The sequence below is a fragment of the Calonectris borealis genome, chromosome 1, assembly GCF_964195595.1.
Source record: "Calonectris borealis chromosome 1, bCalBor7.hap1.2, whole genome shotgun sequence".
Lineage (NCBI taxonomy): Eukaryota > Metazoa > Chordata > Aves > Procellariiformes > Procellariidae > Calonectris > Calonectris borealis.
Window position 1 is genome coordinate 209,953,558 of NC_134312.1, and position 21,786 is coordinate 209,975,343.

The following is a 21,786-nucleotide window of genomic DNA, read 5'->3' on the forward strand; positions in this document are numbered from 1 at the left end:
AAGGTACTTGGCCCGGGATGAATGATGTCAGGGACTCTCTGACAAGTTAGCAGTGTAGAGGACTGAGTTCCAGCACTTGGGAACACTCCTGGCGCTGTTTGTAAGCAGAAGCGTATATAAGTTTATAAGCATATGTGTAAGCATACTCTCTAACTACTGTTTCCCCACAAACCCTGTCATTTTTCAATGATCCTTCATTTATTCAATCCAGATAGAAGCTGGTTCCTTTGATTTACATTTTTTACACTCTTTCATGCTCCTGCATATTTTAAATCTGGAAAGAGTGTTTGTGATCTTCCAGTCTGATTGCCCACGTAACACTGCATTTCCCCATCAGTCGACAAAAGTGATAGTTAAATGGTTAAGGCGTTCCCTTTATAAGCAAACAACCTGTTCTTTTGGCACTTTTTGGTGCACTTGGAAATGTTCACTGATAGATTTAAATTAGCAGGATACCACTTTGAATGCAAGTATACCAGCTTTTAGCCTGCTTTCATTTTGAAACAGGGCTTCTGTGCTCATATTCTCTGTGCATCTATCTGTCACTCTCTTCCCCAGGGTTTTTTTGGCTTGTGCAATTTCAATCACATTTAGCAATGGTCCCAAGGAGATTATTTTTTGACAAGTTCTAATACAACAGAGGGTGGATTGATGAAAGAGACACTGTTAATATCCCTGGGATAACGGCCACAACATGAACTCAAGTGTGTTATTAAGGCATCAGAGAGTACAACTGCGAGGTACAGATCCATAGGAGACCAGACTTCCCCAGTTACACTGCCTGCTGATAAGCGTGTTACATGTTTTGTCTGTATTTACCAACCTGACCATAATATAGATCTCCTGAATTTTCTCCAGTCTTATTTTCAAATTCACTCCCAATGGGAGTCCTGGATGAGTGGGATTCCTGCTTTTCCACTCCTATGCAAATCTGAAGATATTCCTGGATCTGATCCCAACAGGCCTTTTTCTTTGAAAAATGAGTGTGATCTGAATACAGAACTAGCAGCAATAGGCCAGGAAAGCTCAAAACTTTGTTTTTCGTACGAATGAGTAAGAATCTTTCAGCAATTTTCAGCTTGAATGTCTATGCTGTTTATGGATCACAGCAGAGGGAAAAAAGGGAAGTTATAAAAATATTTTTGGAATTGAATTAGAAATGAAAAAGATGTTCCAGAAATCACCTCTGTATCACTCATGGTCTCTGGTGCTGGCACACTGTGCCTCTGGACTTGCTGCTGGGTTTTTGAACAAAGGCTGTTAACTGGAAAAATAAGGTTGCGGCTCCAATTCTGCGATGTCTATGCACTGAACTGGATCCTAGCAAGATGGAGCAGTCTTCTCCTGTATCAAGTGGCAGAATATGAAGCAGCTGGTAGCAATAAAAAAAAAAAAAGAAAAAGGCAGGAAAAAAATAGCAAAAAAAAGAGAAGAAATTAGAAAAAACCTCATGCAAACACCAGTGAATCATTCCCACAAGCTTTCTGCTTGCCCAGTATGCTTCCTGAGTGCCAAGACCAAGGAAAATCACACCACTTTATTAAGGTAAGCCACTTTCCAAAGGCAAGCCTGGCACCTGCATGCTCCGGCTGAAGGAGGACATTGCAACCGTAACCCACCACGAAGGCGCCCAGATGATGGCATGAGGTTTTTTTTGGATGAGCAGTGCTGCCAGAGTGATAGCGGAGAGTTTGCTCTCCTTCCCAGCCCCACTCTGGTGACAAGTGGCCTACCGTTAGATTAACCCTGCTGCAGTCACCCTGCTGTTAGATTGACAGGAGAGCCCCAGCGTGCGGGAAAGCCTTGTCCCGCAGATCTGCTTTCTTGCTGTGCATGGGTGCGACAGGCACTATGCAAGTTCACCCAGATAATGCTTCACTTCAAGCTGTACCCACAAGGTTCATAGCTGGCACACAGAGTAGCGCTTGTGGGCTTCCGTGAGCTATTTCACCTGTTTTGGGGCTGAAAAGAAGGTAAGGATTCAGCTGATAGCAGCTGCCCTGCAGCCCAACCCAGTTGCTCTGGGAGGTGCAGGCAATGTTGCTGTAAACCAGCTGCACCCAGAAGAAGGAAAACTTTGGTTACAAACTGGAGCTGGGAGCATACGCTTTGCTCTGTTGGGCAAACGTATAGAGGAGATAGGCTGAACTCAAACCGGGTCAGAAGAGAACCTAGGTTGAATTTTTGGCGTTTCCCTTAGTGGAAGCATCTTGAATGGGAAGTGACAGAAATTCATCATCTGGCCAGTGCTGGGATCAGGATTGCTTGGGAAAAACTCATTCTCACAGATGCTGTCTCTGAGGACACAGAATTGGGTGCAAGTGCCAAAAGCAAAAACGATGGGAGCTTTAAAAGGCATTCAGTGGGTCAACTCAGATGGGGACAGTTAACACTTATCAGGGGGTCACAAGTGGGTGGGTCGTATCACCACTCTTTGAAGTCAGTAGTATTTGTTGACTTGCTCCAGCTGCTTTGTGTAAGCAGTCATGCAAAGCCTAGTTAAGCATTGATTCCAAAAGATACTCCTTTTATGAAAGGCATCATGACTGGTTAAAAAGGATGGGTCTGTGCTGTGTTTAAGAAAGGTTTATGCTGCTTGTATGCAATGGTGATTGCAGTAGAGTTCAAATATGACAAGATTCTCCACACAAAATAAATGCTGATAAAATTAAGTTCTGATTTTGGGACATGCATTGTCAACAAACACTACTCCAGACACCAGAAACAAGTCCTGATGAAGATTGCCAATACACCAAAATGAGTAGAGTGAAGAAATAGCTTTCCCCCTGATACCACTGCAGTTTGCTGGTAAATAGATTCTTAGTTTCTAGAAATCAGTAGCTAATTATCCTGAAAAATCATGATTCTTTAGGAGTATAAATATCTTTAAACAGCAAATAAAAAAAAATTAGAACTCAAAAGCAATCAACAGATTTGAGAAAAAGAGAGTCGTGCTAGCTGGTAGAGTACATGCTGCAAATTGAGGAAAAATTTTTGTGGCAGATTTTGTGACAGGTTTTTTTAGTACCAATTTTGTCTATTGCTATGGATTACCTCTTCAATGCCTGCCTCTTGATTGTGTTTAAGTGATCCACGCCAGCCGAGAGGCTCTTGGTGTACCCCGACCTTTGCAGCATGGTGGGAAACACAGCCCGTTTTCGGGGATTCATGCTTGTATTTTGGGTTGCAGCCACTCCAGTGGGTTTTATCTATGTCAGCGCTTTTGAGGAAAGTTGTTTTTTTGAAAAAGCATGGTTTTTCTGCCTGTCAGATTTACTGAATTATTTTTTTAAGAGCTAGACAGGCTTGAAATTAAAGCAACAAGCAATGCGTTAGCAGGATTAACTGCTTAATTATGAAATTGGTAGCAAGAAGAAGAAACCCATGGAAGGCAGCCCTTGATGCCCTTGAAGCTGAGTGGCGCGGTTGACACTCCTGAGGGATGGGATGCCATCGAGAGGGACGTGGACAAGCTCGAGAAGTGGGCCCGTGTGAACATCATGAGGTTCAACAAGGCCAAGTGCAAGGTCCTGCACCTGGGTAGGGGCAATCCCTGGCATCAGTACAGGCTGGGGGATGAAGGAATTGAGAACAGCCCTGCCGAGAAGGCCTTGGGGGTACTGGTGGATGAAAAGCTGGGCATGAGCTGGCAATGTGCACTCGCAACCATATCCTGGGCTGCATCAAAAGCAGCGTGGCCAGCAGGTCGAGGGAGGTGATTCTGCCCCTCTCCTCTGCTCTGGTGAGACCCCACCTGCAGTACTGCGTCCAGCTCTGGAGCATTCAGCATAAGAAAGATATGGACCTGTTGGAGCAGGTCCAGAAGAGGGCCATGAAAAAGATCAGGGGGATGGAACGCCTCTCCTGTGAAGAAAGGCTGAGAGAGTTGGGGTTGCTCAGCCTGGAGAAGAGAAGGGGAGACCTTACTGCAGCTTTTCAGTACTTAAAGGGGGCTGATAAGAAAGATGGGGACAGACTTTTTAGCAGGGCCTGTTGCGACAAGACAAGGGGGAATGGTTTTAAACTAAAAGAGGGTAGATTTAGACTAGATATAAGGAATAAATTTTTTATGATGATGGTGGTGAGGCACTGGCACAGGTTGCCCAGAGAGGTGGTAGATGCCCCATCCCTGGAAACATTCAAGGTCAGGTTGGACAGGGCTCTGAGCAACCTGATCTAGTTGAAGATGCCCCTGCCCATGGCAGGGGTGTTGGACTAGATGACCTTTAAAGGTACCTTCCAACCCAAACTATTCTATGGTTCTATGATTCTATGATTATACTTAAACCCATGCCCCTCCTCAGCTGTTTTAGTGCCTCAGCTAGGCACTAAACCAGGAAGCTGCAACAACATTGGATTGTGCCCACCACTGGTCTGGCTTGGTTTAGGAGACCTGAAGCTCCATTTACCGGCTTTCTTTATTAAGGATAGATTGTTCTTCGCTTTTGCTACCTATCTTTCTCCTAACTTCTCCTGGTTGTTCTAAATAGGAATATAATAATAAAATTTATACCAAATACGATTTTGATGACTCACAATTTTCTTCCAGGTCTCTAGGACTGTGTTTCCACGCTGTGTACTATTTTCTTGTAGTTGAATTAGAAAATATACTATAGCAAGCTGGACCTCCTCTCTGCTCTCAAGGTGTTTCTCCAAATTTACTTCTCGGTTATATTGCACAATTGCCTAAATTTTTGCCATACCTTGTAAACCCCACTACAGTTTCACATTACAAAGAATTTGGCCTCAGATATTCCTCCCCCCCTTACACAGGGTATTTTTTGCATCCCCAGGCTGTGGTGTGCTGCCTCTCCTCCTGCTGACAGAGCTGTTGTGGGATCGTCCTGTCAACTACTTCAGGAAACTGGGTTTCTTTGCCTGTGCAACACCTTGCATTGTGAAACCACATCCTTACATGTTATAAAAGGTAACCCTTTTCCAGCCTTTTATAGTTGCTTTTTGCATTTCTGTGATCTGAGAATCAAGTGAGGAAAAGATGGACTAGGTTAAACAACTTGTATGTAGATACAGAGCTAATTTGAAGTGCATGTAGGTACGTAAACTCAAAGTGTAAAAAAGTCTCACATTCTCCTCAAAACTTGCATGCAACACTTGATTTATTTTTGGGGTGGGGTGACCAATACTGAAGATCAGTCTGATATGCCTCATGGAGCCACAGAAATAAAAAGTAAGGAGGATTCGAGTCCTGCAGAGAACTATGATGAATTATTTCTTATTCTTGAAAAAGTCTTGAAAATGGCCTCTGTCCTGTTTTTCACAAGTTGGGGGTGAAAGTGTTTGCAAATGGCACTTGAGATCCTTTCCAGCCCTATTTCCTACAATTTCTATTGTCTCATTAAAGCAATAATTTCCCAATTTAACCTTGGCTTTTCCTCGAAAAGACACATACTGTATTAATAATATGGATGGCAGATAAAGCATTTTGAGTAATTTTTCTAAGTTACCTCCTCTCTCTGACAAGTACTTTCTGTCAGGTTTGGGGTCCTGCCATCACATCAATATCCTTCAAACAAGACAAAAACTGTTGCCTCCAACTTCAACCATAGATCCCCTAAAAATATCTCTGAAGCCCAGACTGCAGATATATGATGCCTGCTTTGCTTTTCTGTCTGCTTCAGTTTAAGCTGTGAGGTTCATCGTTGTGGGCCAAGTTTGGCCCTAGCCTCTGTCTGCCTGTCTGTCTGTCTGTCTGTAAGAGCCACTGGGTAGTTTGGCCAGGCTGTTGGGTACTGAGCGGGTGAAAGATAAATTGATTCAGCAACATGCAATGAAAATGTCCATTGACTGGTTAGGTAGCTTGGATCGAGGCAGTTCTGACAGCAGGCAAAGGAAGACCAAGTTTTTCCAAGTGATTGGGAAAAGACATGGACTTGAATGTGGCTGTGAAAATAATGACATCTGGGTAGCAGGGGCAGAAAGGAACAAGAAGACCTGAGAAGAATAAAGCAATGGGTCAGAATAGGCTGGGAAAGACTGGAGGCAACAGAAAAAGGTCCAATGATAGAGCTGCGTGGATGAAAGATACCTACATTGACATGAAGCCCAACTGGCTGATTTTCAGCTTTTTGAGAAAACCCTCAGCCAGGAGGACTTACTTCGTGTTGGCCATGTGGCTGCAAATATGCTGACCCTACAGGACATGCCCTAAAGCCAAATTTGCCATCTAGAGCTGTGTCGTTCCTTGCATTGGAGAAACTTCATTGAGGTGTAACATCAGTGTCTAGAGTCAGCGAAGTCCCCAGGCTCGTCCCTCAGCTTTGGGCTCATGGCAGCAGAGGGGCTTAAATATTAGAGCATCTGATGCATGGAGGAGTCCCTGTAGCGAGGGTACCTTGTGCTTCTGCAGCAGATATGGCGTCTCAGTTAACGTTGTGCCTTGCTGAATGTGTGCTCCAGGATGGTCTCAATGCCTGTGGAGCTGGCAAAAAAAAATTTCGTATTTTGTGCTGCTCTCTTTTACATTGAAAAGGCTGGATGACTTGTGTGACACAATATAACACGGAAGATGAATTCCTATAGATGTTATACCCACATGCACATTCACAAAGTTAAAAAAGAACAGGATACTTTTCAACATGACGTTGGCCCTTAGAAAGGCCATAGTTATGAGCAGCTGAATGCAGAAAGCTGAAGGCAAGGTGGGACCATTAAATCACCAAACTTCCTGCACATAACAAGGTATTGCATTTCATTTAGTGACCCTGCACGGAGCCCAAAACTTGTGTTTGTCTGAGGCACAGATTCCGAAAAGGCGTAGAGTCCTGCTCTGAAGGCACTGAATGATGGGGAGTTCACCACTTCCTTTGGTAGTTTGTTCAGGAGGTTAAGCACTCTCAGTGTATTAAAAATGTGTGCCTTACTGTATTTTAGTTTTATATTTTTATTCTTTAGCTTCCACGGGAAGCTTCATATTTTGTTTATTTCTGCTAGGATGAAGAGGTTTTTATAGCTCATGTTGGGTACCCTTGCGGAGCAGTGCAGCTTTTAAGTCATTTCTCAATTATTCTTTTTGATTAGTGATTGAACTCTGTCATTCTGTTACCACTAAACATTTTCTCTGTCCCTCAGATAATTTTGTGTGGCCTTTCTAATTCACAGCATAATTTTGATATCTGAGCACCAGACCAGGATCTAAGATGGTAGATGTTGCCTTGCTAATGCAACGCATAGAAAGAAAAAAAAATCATCTCCTTACTTCTCCTGTGCTTACATATACAAAGACTGTTAGATGTTTTCATCAAGCATTGCTCCAGAGGACAAACCATGGCCCATAGCACAGGGTATGGAGTGGCTTATGTACACACATCTCAGGGTCATGCCCTCTAGAAAGAGGTCACATCCCCTTTGCATAGTGCTTGGTTGGGGTCTCCTCTAGACCACATGCATTTTTTTCCTATGCTTCTAACTATTCTGCAGAGAAATGGAATTAAAAAAGAAAAAAAAGAAGGCTTAATGCCTTCATTTTAAAGAGGAAGGAAATATTTAAAAAACAATGGGGCAAGCAAGCTTGATTTAAAGCCAGAGTAGGTCATCTGCAGCTGATCATGAGTAACTTTAAAGATAGATTTAAAGAGTATCAAACTGAGCTGCAAGAAAAGTCAGAGTGATAAAAAAAATTGTATTTTCCTTCAAGTTTTAATTTTTTTTAAATTAAAAGCACAGTATCCCAGCAGTCTTTATATAGATTTTGATCCCACCAGTTCAGCTTCATCCTGCCTGTAGGCAACCCATCACAAGTATTCACCTTTTCAGCTGCTGCCTTCTCTGAGCGTTATAAGTTAACTTTTCTCTAAGCTTCTGCCAGTGTAATATCACGCCATAATAGCTGGTAATGCAAAGGAGCAGGATGCCATTCCCATTGCTGCTTTCTGGGAAGAGGAGCAGCCCCATTTACCTGTTCTTTTGCTGTATTAGGAAGGCCTATACCTCTGACAGTGGTAGGGGCTGGGGATATTTAATGGAAAGCCTCACACATAAGGAAACAAATGAATGTATCTTAATAAAAAAGGAAGTTAATAATATAGTGAGTGGAGAGCACTTGCTCTTTGTCTAACCTCTTGAAGTTACTACATCTTTGTGCCATCTGGTGGACCCTATCCCCACGTAGCAGGAAGGAGATTGGCCTCATCAAGACCCAGAAGGTATACCAGGTATACCAGGGCCACCTACCACCAACCACATAACTGCACAACAAACTGGCCCCGTCCATACTTTGGATGCTGGAAGCAGTATAGCCACCGACGGGCAGCTTTGGGCCCAAGTGCTTAGTGCTGCTTAGCTGTGGATCAGCTCTTCTGGATGAAATGCTGTACTGATGTATCTGAGCTCCTTCTGCTTCTGGAAAGGGCCCAGGTGACATTTCCACCCCACTCAGCACTGTCCCGTGGCAAAACATCGTAGCGGACGAGTGAGTCTGGTTCATCAGCAGCATATGTACTGGAAAACCAAACAGGCTGCTCCTTTGCAAGGTCTCCTGGGCACTGCTGAAGGACGACGCAAAAAGGAAAGGCACTCAGCACAAACTGTGGAGAGCTTCATATGCTTTCTGCTACGCTCTGATGGGCCGTGAAACAGTTAACAATGTTAGCATATAAGCATTTGAGTTAGCATCTTTGCTGTGAGGAGTACAGCAGTTTATATTTCTTGGAGCAATTGTTTCAGGCTCCTCTGCAGTTCCAAGCCCACGCTGCTGCTCTAGTGAAGCTCAGCTTGGGTTTTCTTCACAGTTGTGACAGCCAGAGGTGTCTAAAAATACAGAGAGCTGAGATTCCTCAGAACAATGGTGACTTCTGTCTCCACTTTCTCCCCAACTATTCCTTCTGCTTGCCTGAGAGAAAAGTTGGTTTTGGGCGGGATAGGGAAGGGGTTAATTTCTTTCCCTTTTTTTTTTAAAGGTTGCTTTTAGATTAACAGACAACGTGAAGGAAATCAGTGTACTGATACATGTACCATCCATAAATATACAGTAAGCATGACAAACCAACAATTTTAGAGATTTAATCCATGTTTCTAAAGACCTGCAAAATCCTTGAATTAATATGTTGTGTTGGTATGTAGTATAGTATGTAACTATACAGCAATAAATCTGAAACTTAATGTTAAAATTATATAGGTCAGGTAGATTTTAAAGTTAGGAGGGAAAAGACATACCTTTCTCTGAGCAATCCTTGCTTCCAGAGATGTAATGGCTTCTCAGTCATGGAAAGATTTTTTCTTCTGATCCTGTACACACCTTTGTTTTGCTTTTTTTTTTCCCCCTTGGAGCCATATTGCCATAAGCTACGAGCTTCAATTTGCTGTTTGAGAGTGCCATATGGTTCCTCCCTTCAAGGAATTTCATAAGCATATCACTCGATCTTTCATGTTTAGTAGGAATTTAAGAAACAAAAGAGATGCCAAGATGCTGGTTGGTAACAGAGGATCTGTTGCTGGGTCATTCCTGTCCGTTTATTATCAGCTTTGTGCTGTAAATAGTTCCCGAGGCAAAAGCAGAAGAAGAGCAATAGAGGCACAAAGTAAGCGAAAAGGACTGCCCTGCTGTTTAGAGGGGGGACAGTTAAAGTGAATTCCCCTAGGGCTTAGTCCAAGCACAATGAAGTTCATGCTCTGTCATGATACCTTAATGTTAATATTCTTACTGCTTTTGTGGCAGGTGTTACTTTATACATTACTAAGCCATAAAAAGAGACATACTTAAAAAAATGTCCACCCCCAAGCAAAAAAAATGAACACTTGTTTGCATTTAATAATCACGAAAAACTTGAAATTCTAAATTGGATTAATTGTGTCTATTATAAATTGATGGGGGAATAGCTATGCATTAGCCCTGAATGCTGATTACCTGAGAGGTTCCACTTGTAGTATAATTAAGAGCAACTTCATAATAGTGGTAGGTGTATGATTGAATAATACATGCATCCCCTGCTGATGAAATTCAAGGCAAAGTGTTCATGAAGAGCAGAGCTTTTTTTTTCTTGTTCCTGCACTTAAAATGCTGAAGGATATTGCAATTACAGCCCGTGTTTACACTATTAGCACAGACGTGCCAAAGCCCTTGATGCAAACACCTTCAAACTTAAGAGGGGTTGGCAAAAGAATCCCAGTTTTGTGGCTCAGCCCTTGTTCTGCATAACATCGTGTTCCTGGGTGCCTGTGGTGGTCGGTTTAATTAGGAACATAGATCAGAGCTTGAAAGAGACACTTTCCAGTAATCCGAGGGACACCACTTTGTTGACAGCTCATTCCTTAATACATCTGCCCACTAGATGGCTGTAATTGGTGTGGTCATTTATTACTTATAAAATATTTCGCATGTTCCTGTCTTTGAAGCCTTGTTTACTCCTGCCCTTTGATGGCTTCCTGTGCTTCCTCAATGTATAAATGTGCCTTCTCAATGTGTAACCTCCCACCAACTTGCAGCCGTTTACTAGATTCAAGCTGAATATTCATAATCTCCAAGGCTGAACGTGCCCCTTGGGTGCTCCAGTCTGACCTCTTGTACGGCGTGAGGTTTCGCAGCACCGGTACCCACAGAGAGGTGTGACTTGAGCCTTCCACCCTCCGATGAAGGAGGCAGCCCAGCCACGTGTGCCTCGCTTCAAGTGGCCAGATAGTCTCTGTCCTCGGTGAAATTGCTCCTGTACCAGACGTCAAGCTGAGATGAAGGGATTCAGGAGGAAGGGCCTGAAGTGATGGGAAGGGGGAAACCTGAACCGTGAGAAGGGGACAGAGCTGCGCGGTGGCACACGGAGGCTGTGTCAGGGGTGCACCCCTAACACAGGAGTGTCCGTTCCTCAGTGTCGTGCTCTGAGCAGCGGTTCTGGCTCTTCCTTTCCTAATGTTTTGTCTGGTAGATGTTTAATTTTGAAATGATGCATTTGTCATTCTTGTCACTGCACAGGCTAGCCATTCACCTGATCTTCATTTACTATATATCATTACAGTGAAGGGCTTATCGTCAGTGTGAAGGCACATCTAATCATGTTTTACTGATATCAAAGTGGGGGGGCGGGGGTAACGCTTAGCAGTTTTGAAGCCCCACTCATGAATTGCAGATAGAGGGGCATGGAGAAGTTACCTTCACATTGCTGCTTTGATTTCCAGTCTCGGTGTCAGAATCTGTGCTTGGCAGTGATGCTGTAGGTTTCGTGTTGGTTTAGTAATCCCCAGACTGGAGCGTAGTGACCCGAGGGAAACGGCCCACTGACAGCTTGGGCAACCATGGGTTTAACACAAAGCTTTCAGCTGAAAACTGAATATAATAGCACATGATCACCTGTAAGGGTTTTGAAGCTCAAAAAGGCCCAGAAAGTTTGAGAACCACCACCAGTGTTTATAAATGTATATTTACACTTGTCATGCATATAGAGCAAGTGATCACAGAAGCCTGCTTGGTATTTGTGAATTCAATAGGAAGAAAACTCTCCTCTAAAACCAGCACGTTGTGGGTCAGTTGGTGCGCGGTCTGCTGAAGTGCTGATCACCTTCACTTTCTGTGATCTTGTTGGCATTTGGTGGTCCTGCCTGCACAGTCATGTTGAAGGTGCTAAAATACCACACGAAACACCTACACATCCAATACCCAATCTCACGGCAATGGAACCTAGATTACTGCTGTTGGTTTTAGTGCAGATAGGGTAAAATCTTGGAAGGCTCTGATCAATACGCGAGCCCTGACCGACCCTGCTGAAGATGAGACACTTGTACTTCAGAGGAGGCTGGCAGCTGTGCCTGCATTGCACCTTCAATAACTTTGGCAGAGCAGTGTCAGGAAATGTCATATTTTCTGATTTGCTTTTCTCAGAAATCTTCCTACTTACTCTCTGCAGGCTGAAATCTCAGCTGAACTGACGGCTTCAGCTCTAACACCTCACCCTGGGTTCAAGCATGGTGCTTTCCAGACAGACACAGGGTCTTCATAATCCCTGGCAAATAAGTTTTTTTCTGTGTACAAAGTGTATTTTTCAAAAGTATATTTTTCAGTTACCTAAAACTTTCAAGTGATCTGTGCCCTAAGATTACCTTTTAACTACTTATCCCTTGTGTTGTTGGCCATATATTTCACATACACAAATGAAATAGAAAACAAAACAAAAAAACCCTAATTTGAAACATTTCCAGAGGCTAATTATATCATGGCAAAAGCTTTCACTTTGTTTTAATGGGCTGAAGCATTTATTCTTTTTTTTTTTTCCCCTTTTTTGGCTGGAAATGTGTAATATGCCTGTCATGGATACTGTGACAGAAAGAGCCAGCCAGCACATTTTCTTCAAACTGACTAGTTCATAACCCAGTGGTACATTTTCCAGTGTTTTTGTCTGAGCAGTGAAAGTTGAAATTTGCAAACAAGACTCTCTGTATCTTCAGCATATGACGATAGGAAACAGTAGAACAAGTCAGCAGCAACTTGTTTGTGAGAGACAACGTGCCATCAGAAAAATCCTCACCGTCTGTGTGCCTGCAAAATGTTGCTTTGTCTTTATACTCCTTTTACCACAATAGTGATATATAGTGAAACAAAAATGTGGCCCCATTTTTCTAGTATGGGAGAAGAAAGAGTCCCTGATCCAAAGAATATCAGGAAGGGATTAAAAAAAAGGGGAAATATTTTCTTAGATATGGGGAAAGTGAAGTCCAGACTGGTTAATTGACTTGCCCACCATTGCACAAGGAAGCATACACAAAAAACCCCTGGAATTAGACATCTTATGTGCTAACTCCAACATTGGTCCTGGTTCTCCTACCTTGGAAACCTTGCACAGCACCTGTGCGTCATTAAATCTCTTTTGGTTCCCTTGTTTTATAAGGAACCAAAGCTCAGTATCACCACTTGAGTGGGATTTCTTTAGAAACATGGTGAAATATACTTTATTCATTGAAGAATCATAGAATCATAGAATCATTAAGGTTGGAAAAGACCTCTAAGATCATCGAGTCCAACCATCAACCCAACATCACCATACCCACTACACCATGTCCCTAAGCACCTCATCTACACGTCTTTTAAATACTTCCAAGGATGGGGACTCAACCACTTCCCTGGGCAGCCTGTTCCAAGGCCTGACCACTCTTACAGTAAAGAAATTTCTCCATCTGAAGTGCTCCATCCAAAATATCTCATCCATTCCAAAGCCAGAACACTGTCATCTTTCTCTAAAAAGCTCATGTTTCCCACCCAGCCTGGGCCCACTAAATTTTGACCCAACACACACTCTCTTTCATAGCCATTTCCATGTTTTCTTGTTCTTCTCATGAGCAAATTGTTCTCAGTTGGTAGCTGGGGGTTTGACTGGGGACATTTATCTGTGCGGGGATCAGAGATCCTGTTGGTTGGATTGAAGTGGACAGTCTTCTGCAACTTTCTGCCCTAAGCAGTTTCTTGTGGCAGTGAGGAAGCATCATTGGCAAAGGTGCTCCTTATCTCTAAAGGCAGTAGAAAGAATGGAACAAACTCCTTCTTGCAGCATCTACTATGGCCAAGGCCAACCTATGGAGGTTGCAACTGGGACCACTGTTCCAGAGCAGCCACTCCTTTGATTTGGGGATCAACCCTTGGAAATGGATATATTCCTGCCCATTTTAAGTATGCTGGTATCTACACAAAGGACTAGTCTAACAGTAAGGGAGAGGAATGAAAGTGGGAGGATTGTTTGGCTTGTTCCTTCCCAAACACATCCGATCTGTTTGGATTGCATGCATCTTGGGCTGTTTAATACCATTCTCCCACCCCAGCGCTGCACATTCTGCCCATTCAAAATCTAGGATTCGTAGACCCCCTCCAAATGTATAAGATAAATGCAGGAGGCTGTTGGATCATTGAAAACCCAATTCTTCCTCTCATCTCCCACAGTATTCTTGGCTTCCTTTTTTATTTTTCTTCATATTTTTCAAGCTCCAAGCTTTATTCTCCAGCCATAAAAAATAGAAACATTCTTAAAAAATGAAAATAAAACTGACATATAGTCACCAGACCCAAGGAGCTGTGTCTTTAAGTAAATCAGTAAATATCTCAAGCCTCAATAATACACCAAAAGTTGGCAGCCCTGGAGCACTAACCATGCAACCTTATTTATTTTCTGTTATTTCTTTCCTATGCATGTGTCCAGAAAGCAGCACAATATGCTATAACCAATGAAAAATCCTTGGTTCTCTAGAACCCTCAGTGTGACCTATTGTAGTCCCATTTTCTTAATATGTGGGTGTAGAGAGAACCACGTCACTGACTGGGTCAAGAGCCCGGCGGTTCAGGTGCCTCAGTTAGAAACATAGCCATATTACGCTTCTGCTACCATCAGCAGCGAGGTAGGCTGGTTTCTCGAGGGTGATTCAGATCTTCCATGGAGCAAGGTCCATAGCATAAAGCTAGTGCTTTTTTTCCCCTAGATTTTGTAAAGAGATCCTTTAAATTAAGGATATTTTCTGCCGTCTTTACTGTAACATTTGTATGCAACATACAGATGCTCCTTTGACTTCTCAGGACAACCTGGGAGGGCTCAAATCACCGTACTCTGCAGGGTCTGTTCACGCAGAGACATTCTTATGCTAAATGTAGTACATGGAGTAATTATGGCAACAGCTTCTTGATGATATTTTGGACGAAAAGATGTTTTGGATGATTCAAAACTACATATGTATAGGGCCAAAGAACGTTGCATTAATTTTGACCAGAAAAATACAGATGTACCTCTCCTTTACTCTGTCTCCATGATGCCTTTACAATGTGTTGGCTATCATATTTCAAAGCATATGCTTTTTTTCTAGTATGGACAGAGTTGAAGACAGTTTTGTCTTCTCAATTCTTCCTTGAACTTGTGCATAAGCATACATTTCCTCTGGGAGACAGAAAATATTAGAAGCTACTTTTATGTTCTCTCTGCTTTGGAGACATGAGGATTTTCAAAGTTACACATGCCGAAAGGTGATGTATTGATGGTAGAAAATGTCACGTCCCTTGACATTTGAATAAGCTAATGGTCGTTTCCCTTGGGCTGTCTAACATTGGAAAAACCCCAGGAATTCTGACATTCAACTTTCTAGAAGTGGAATTACAGATGACTGCTGAACGCATTTCAGTGAGTATGAAAATTGAGGTTGGGGCTAAGAAGGAGAAAGGCACAGCAGCTCTGTATTTCCTACTGATAAAGTGGAAGTCAGATCTAAATGCTATTAAAAATAGAAATCTCCTAGGATGTAGAATGGAACAGTCCTCTTCCCTTTTCCCTCAAAATATATTAAGGTGAAAAGAATTTTGGAAGTAAAGAGAGGGGGAAAAGGATGTATTTTCCTGTTACAAGAAAATGGGGCAATCTTTGGTAAGCAGGGATAGCTGGAATGTGCTGTACCATATTTAAATAATCCGATCAGTCTTTCTTCTGGGGGAAAAAAATATCAATTTATCTGAGCAACTGCCAAATTCCAAGAGAATAGATTGAAGTAGCCAAAAATACAATTTCTAATTGTTTATAGAAATGTTGCTGTAGTTTCCCTTCCTGTGGTACCCAGAGGCTACTGACAGAACCATGTAAACTATTGTTTCTCATCACAAGTTGGACTGTACAGGCTTATTCTTGAGGGATTAATTTTATTTCCTTCAGTTTCCACAAATCTTCCAGGTAAGTCCCTGACCTCTAACCTAATGCATACCTTTGTAAGGAGAAGGGAAAAAAAAAAAAAAAAAAGAAGAGACTTGCTCTATAATAGCTTGTTATAAAATGTTTACGTCATTTTGAGAAGCTTGGGAAAATTGTACCGGGTAAAACATCCACTTCACAACATCTCCTGAAAGATGTGCAATTCTGACAGTAGTAGGATAGTCTTGGCAGATGTATTAGCCCTACTCCATCTTGGGCAATAGGATTTCCATTAGATTAAAATCATAGGGCAAAATCTGTTTCTGATAACATTACGGGGTTTTGTGGGGTTGAGAATATGCCCCAGATGGCGTCACTCTGCAATGTGCGGAGTATGTTGGCCCTGATCCAGCACAGCACGTGAAAACCATGTTTCTATAAATATGTGTTTAATCCCCATTATCTCTCAGCACTGAAATTTAAGGGAACAATCCTACTGCTGTTGAGGACAGTAGCAAAATGCTACAGATTCAATGCTGAGAATGTGGTCTGGGGTCTAACCTTAGACGTACCAAGTGGCCCCAAATGACACCAACATAACAGAATAAAACAAGCAATTAAGAGCTTCATAGTACTTAGTCCTGTCCAGGATTCATCTGGAAGGAGTTTATACTTTCCCGTTTAAGCTGGAGATACAGTGAATGTGTTGTGAGGCCTCTTCTTAGATGAGGATGTGGATTGCAATTGATTGGGTACACTTTTTCTCCCCAATGGGTACTTTTTTCAGCTGCCCTGAACAAATCCTCCTGGTGTCTGGGGCACTGGGGCAACTTAATGCTGTTACAGTATTCCCAGATGTAAGATGCCAACCTTTGTCTTGCACTCTCAAGTCTGACTAAGATGGTTAGTTTAAAGTCCAATAAAAAAAAAAAAGAAAAAGTTGGTTCTTCTTTGAATCAAATGCTTTTTTTAATCCAAGGGTAAATGTGAATTGTGTGCATGGGCTGTGTAATTGAAATCTCTTGACTGAGGAACTCATACTGTAGACAGAAACGATCGTTTTGTGGTGAAATGAATGGGTAAATACTCAGGAGACTTGCCGTCAATTCCTGCTTCAGCAACAGATGTCAAGATGGTTTGAGATGTGTTACTTAAGATCTCTCACCAGCCTGTAATATCCTAAATCCAGGGTGGTGGTGAAAGTGTTTGAAGAGGAGTGGTTATTTAACTTGCTGTGGCAAGTGATGTAACAGTGTAGAGCATTACTGCCCTTACTGAATTTATTTTGATATGTTGCTCCAAAGTAAGCCTGTGCAGAAGGAAATGATGTCATGAACTGGGAAGAGGATACGGGCATTTCCTTTTCTTAGCCACTAAATACCCGCAATGTTGAGTTCAACTTACAAATCTTCAATTTAAATGCTATTTCTATCTTAACATATGGATGAAAGCTGAACATTCATCAAAGTTACAACCATATGCATAAGTGCCATTGAAGGCTGTAGAAAAATATTAGGTACTAAATGGATTTATTAAAATGTTGAAATTCATCAAAGAGTTCACTGACCTTCTTATCTTTAAGGTTATCCACCAAAAATCTGGGACATGTTAAAAACGAGCCCAGAATCTTGGTTGTGGGAGACATGCTATTGCCCAGCTGAGAACCAGAGGGGAAAGGTTGCAGAATTTCCTTTGATTTCCTCCAGAGAGTAATATAACAACAGGGGTGACTTGCAAGGTGTGTCTTAGAAGTGACTGGCACGACAGAGTCTTTCTGTCCTGTGCAGACAGACTCCTGGTGAGACATTTCTGCACATGAGGAACCTCTATCTCCTTCCCTCTCTGTGTCCCCTCTTTCATCCTGTGTCCCGTCTCTAAGTCCCTTCTCCACGCCAGGTGCCAGGAGCTTCTTTCTGTTCCTACCGCTCCTATAGGCCTGATGTCTCTTTTTCTGGGTGTTAGCAAAAATGTGCAGTGGGGTTTGGATGTATTTATTGTCGTGAATTCCCTCTTTTCCTCTCCCTTTTTACAGTTCTGTGAGCAATACCTTGTGAGGCAGAAGAATCCCAATTCCAGCTCTGTGGGAATTTGCCCTTTGGAAACGTTCATAGTGTTGTGATGAACTTATTGAACCCAACTGGAGCCACGCTTTGACTTCAAGAAAACCATTTTTTCAGCCATATATAGGAAGACATGATTGCAGTTAGAACATACTCTAGTGTATCACACACACTTGTGAAATCTGGTACGGAAAGGAACCGGTGTTATAATCTATTCTGACACCCCGACAAGACAAAACACAGACCTTCTCTGACATAATTCATGTCCAAACTGGAGGAGATCTTTCAAAGACCAGAAAATCCACTATTAATTTAAAAACCATCAGTGGCAGAGAGCCTGCTATAGCCACAGCTAAGTTGCATGACCAAGTAATTATCCTTGCTAATAAAAATACAGCCCCTGTGTTTGAATTCATCTGCCTTAACGTTTCAGCCAGTGGTGTTCATTGTATCGCTGTACACATACAAACTGTGACCAGCTCACTCCCTGATCTTCTGATCACACATTGTGGTTGCAGACAGCCCAGGTTTCCTTTAATTAGAGTCACCTTCTAATAGCTAGGCAAGGCAATTTTCAGATTTAGCAGAATTATCAGCCTGAGTACTTAATAAATCAGTCACTTGTTTTCTGGTTCAGTCAGATTCTTGAGCTGGTTTTTAGATAATCTTTAGTAGTATTTCTTAACCATAAGATACTGAATCTAAACACTCAGAAGCATTTTATGATTCAGTAAATGAAAAGTTTTTTGTTTGTTTGTTTGTTTGTTTGTTTGTTTTAAATAAAATCAACAGTTTTCATGCCATTTGCAAATGATTGTGTCTGGAACTGATTGAAAATCTGCAGTCGGGAAAAATCTTTGCAGGAAATCAAGTTTTAACGAAGCAGATATTTTTATGAGCGTTATCTGCTTTCTATAAAAATCATGTATGTGTTGTGGTAAGAACACTGAACCATTGAAAATAAGTCCTGAAACGCTGTGGATCTAATTACTTTTGCAGTTCAGACATCTCCTGTCTCCTCCTGTGTGTGCCATGCTCCTGCACTAGACTTCATTCCCCGATACCCAAGAGGACCATTTTACTCTTAGTGAGACAATCTTTCTTCCCTTTAAAAAATATAATGGTAGTCTGAGGTGAGAGAGAGAGGTTTGTGAGCCGCTCAGCTGTTAAAGGAGTAAGGGAAGGTGAGGGAGGTGGACAAACCCATGCAAAGTGCGTCCAGGGTTTGATTTCCAGAGCACTGCTGGACACCCACGTGCAAAATACAGCCAGTGGGGTGAGACCCGCTCTCCCCAGTGCTTCTGTCTTCCCGCCATGTTTTAGGTGGCACCCGGTGGTTTTTTATATTCCTCCTCAGTTCAACAGGTTGATTTGGTGCCCTTACACAACATCCCGATCCCTTAAACTGGGGTCTGCTGCCAAACATGCTTGTGCTTAACTGCTGAACGATGTGACAACGTGTACGATACCTCTGCGGCAGGGTGGATGTGCCAAGTCAACTGGAAAGGAGTGTTGTAGAGTCCTTGGAGGCTAAGGGGAATATCCCTAAAATTTTTGAGAGTGGGGAAATACAGTTTTGCTTATGCTTATTGGGGTAACCTGCTCATATAACAAAATCCTGCTGACTTCTCTGAGGTAATTCTTGTTTGGAGTAAATGTTTTAGAACAAACAAAAATAAATCTAGTCTTGGTTTCAAAACTACTAGTGGGAGAAACTCACTCCAACCCTTGTAAACTGTCTCAACAACCCTCATCAATGAAACAAGGTATCTCACTTTTAGCCTGAATTAACCTATATTCAACTTTCAGACAGTGATGACCAGCATCCCGTTGTCTGTGGGACTGTGTGCCTGTCGCCGAGGTTTTATTCCATCAAGGTTTATTTATAAACAATTTCTCCTCTTACAATTTTGAACACATCTCTGGGGACACAGCTGCTCGAAGCAGGAGCATTGCAAGCAACGTTGAAGAAAGCTTTCAGCCGCAGCATCGGCAGTGAGCGAGGCCGAAAGCTGCTCTGGTGAGTTGTTGCGTGAATGAGCTGCAGTGGTGGGAAGCTCTAGCAGAAGGCAACCCAAGTGACGGTGCAGCTTGGTTGCCTGCTGGTACTCACGTTGGATGGAGAAAGTGCAGCAGGTTCTTTGGAAAGTTGGAGCCGCATAGAAGAGCTCATTAAGGAAAACAAACATCTGAGCAGTGTAGAAAAGATAAACATTACAAAGATACTGTTAGCTCGTGTCAAACCTCAGAGCAGCAGGAGAACATCAGGGGCACACACTTACGTTACTGACAGATGCTGAAGGCTTTTAAGTGGAAATCCTTGCCTGGGGCGTAGTTATGTGGGGAATGAACTTGCAGGCAGTGGTGGAGACTACCCGGATAAACAATAAGGGGAAAAAACTGGAGGGTGGCATGAGAGGGACAGCTGAGGTCTTTGATTCATCCTGGCTCTTAAGCACCTATGTAACCATGACCCCTTGAAGACGGGGAGACTACTTGTGTGTCTGGATGCAGTGCTCAACTGAAGGTTCAACCCAAAGCCAATCAAGAGAAATGGTGGTGGTATATTGCATATATTACATATACGATTTTCTATAAATTACATATATGTTTTCTGTTTCTCATTTCAATACGAACTTCAATATTCCATAATTGTTCATGTCTCCTCCAAATCCCACATCTGGTTTGTGGTAGAATGTAGGGTTTCTCTTTTTTGGGCACCTTTCCCCCTCTAGCAAGGCTCTGTGTTCGCATGGCTTTGGACTGAACGATGCGTCATCTGTAACTCTGATGCTTCCCCTCAGTTCATTAATTCCCTTGTTGTGTTTTGCATTCTGCAATTCCAGTTTTTGCCATCCCTTATATCACTTTCCACACACTTAGAAAACAGAACTTTAGCTTTTTTCTCCCCCTCATTTAAATAGGGTATGGTAAATAAATAAATACATAAGTTAAAGTGCTTGTGAATCACTTGGCCTCTGAAACATTTTCCTACTTAACCTTTTTCCAGCATGAAGAGAAAAGGTCCATTTGTGTCTCCTTTCTCTGTGTTTAATGCTTTGTACAGCCAGTTTTTGATACAGCCAGAACCAGCAAGTTCTCCTGCAATATTCATTAGCCATTAACCTCACAAGGAGAACCTTTCTGAGTACGTACTTGAACCTGAAAGGCTCCAATGGCGATTGCAACCCTTTTGTTTGTTTTTAACTGGGGCAGTGGCATATTTAAAAAGTTTCTGTGTTTAGCTGGGATGGGAAACATATTCTCTTGTTTACTTTGGAGGAGTAATAGGTTTCTTTCCTAATGGTATTTCTTGCTATGTCTCTGCTGCATTTGCAGAGATTAGGAGATTTCTTGGACTGATTTTTAGAATGGTAGTCCCGATATCCATCCCAATGAGAACTAATTGCTGCAAATGAAGCCCCAGTATACAACCATAATTAACTTGACATGCAACTTATGTTTATGCTCTTTGCAAAAGGAAGTTATAGTATATGCACAATCACATTTCTTAAATGTTTCTTTGAGTAGGAGGCTTTTTTTTTCCTCTATGAACAGCCTTATCTTGTTCAATCAACGCTGTTTGCATGTAGTTATTATACCTTGCTGCTGAAGGAGGTTAAAGATAAAAGGCACCACATTTGTTCTGGTGTTAGAAATTCACAGGTTTTGTGGTTTGTTTTTTCTTTTTTTATTATTATTATTTTTTCCCAGGAACAAGAACAAGAGAAGACATATTCCAAATAACACAAGGTTTCTATTTTTAGGCTCAGAGACAAAATGCACATTTTATAATAACAGAGTTGAAAAAAAAAATATTAACTATCAGACACACAATAAATTAAACACACTGTTATGGTATCTAGTATTCTTCATCTTAAGTGACCTCTGCATGGAGACAGGGATATTTAAATTGCACATGTGGTCTCTTCATCCACCATTGAAATGCATCTGTGTCTGAGGGGAAGCTTCTTAAATATTTGACAACAGTGTTTAAAACCATCAGAGAAGGGTATTTTAAATGTGGAATGTAATTGGTTAAGTAGGAATATGATCCAACATCAGGATGGAGGCTATATTCTTATATAAAGTATTCAGGGATCTTCAGTGACAATTGCCAGAGCAGTAATTTTATT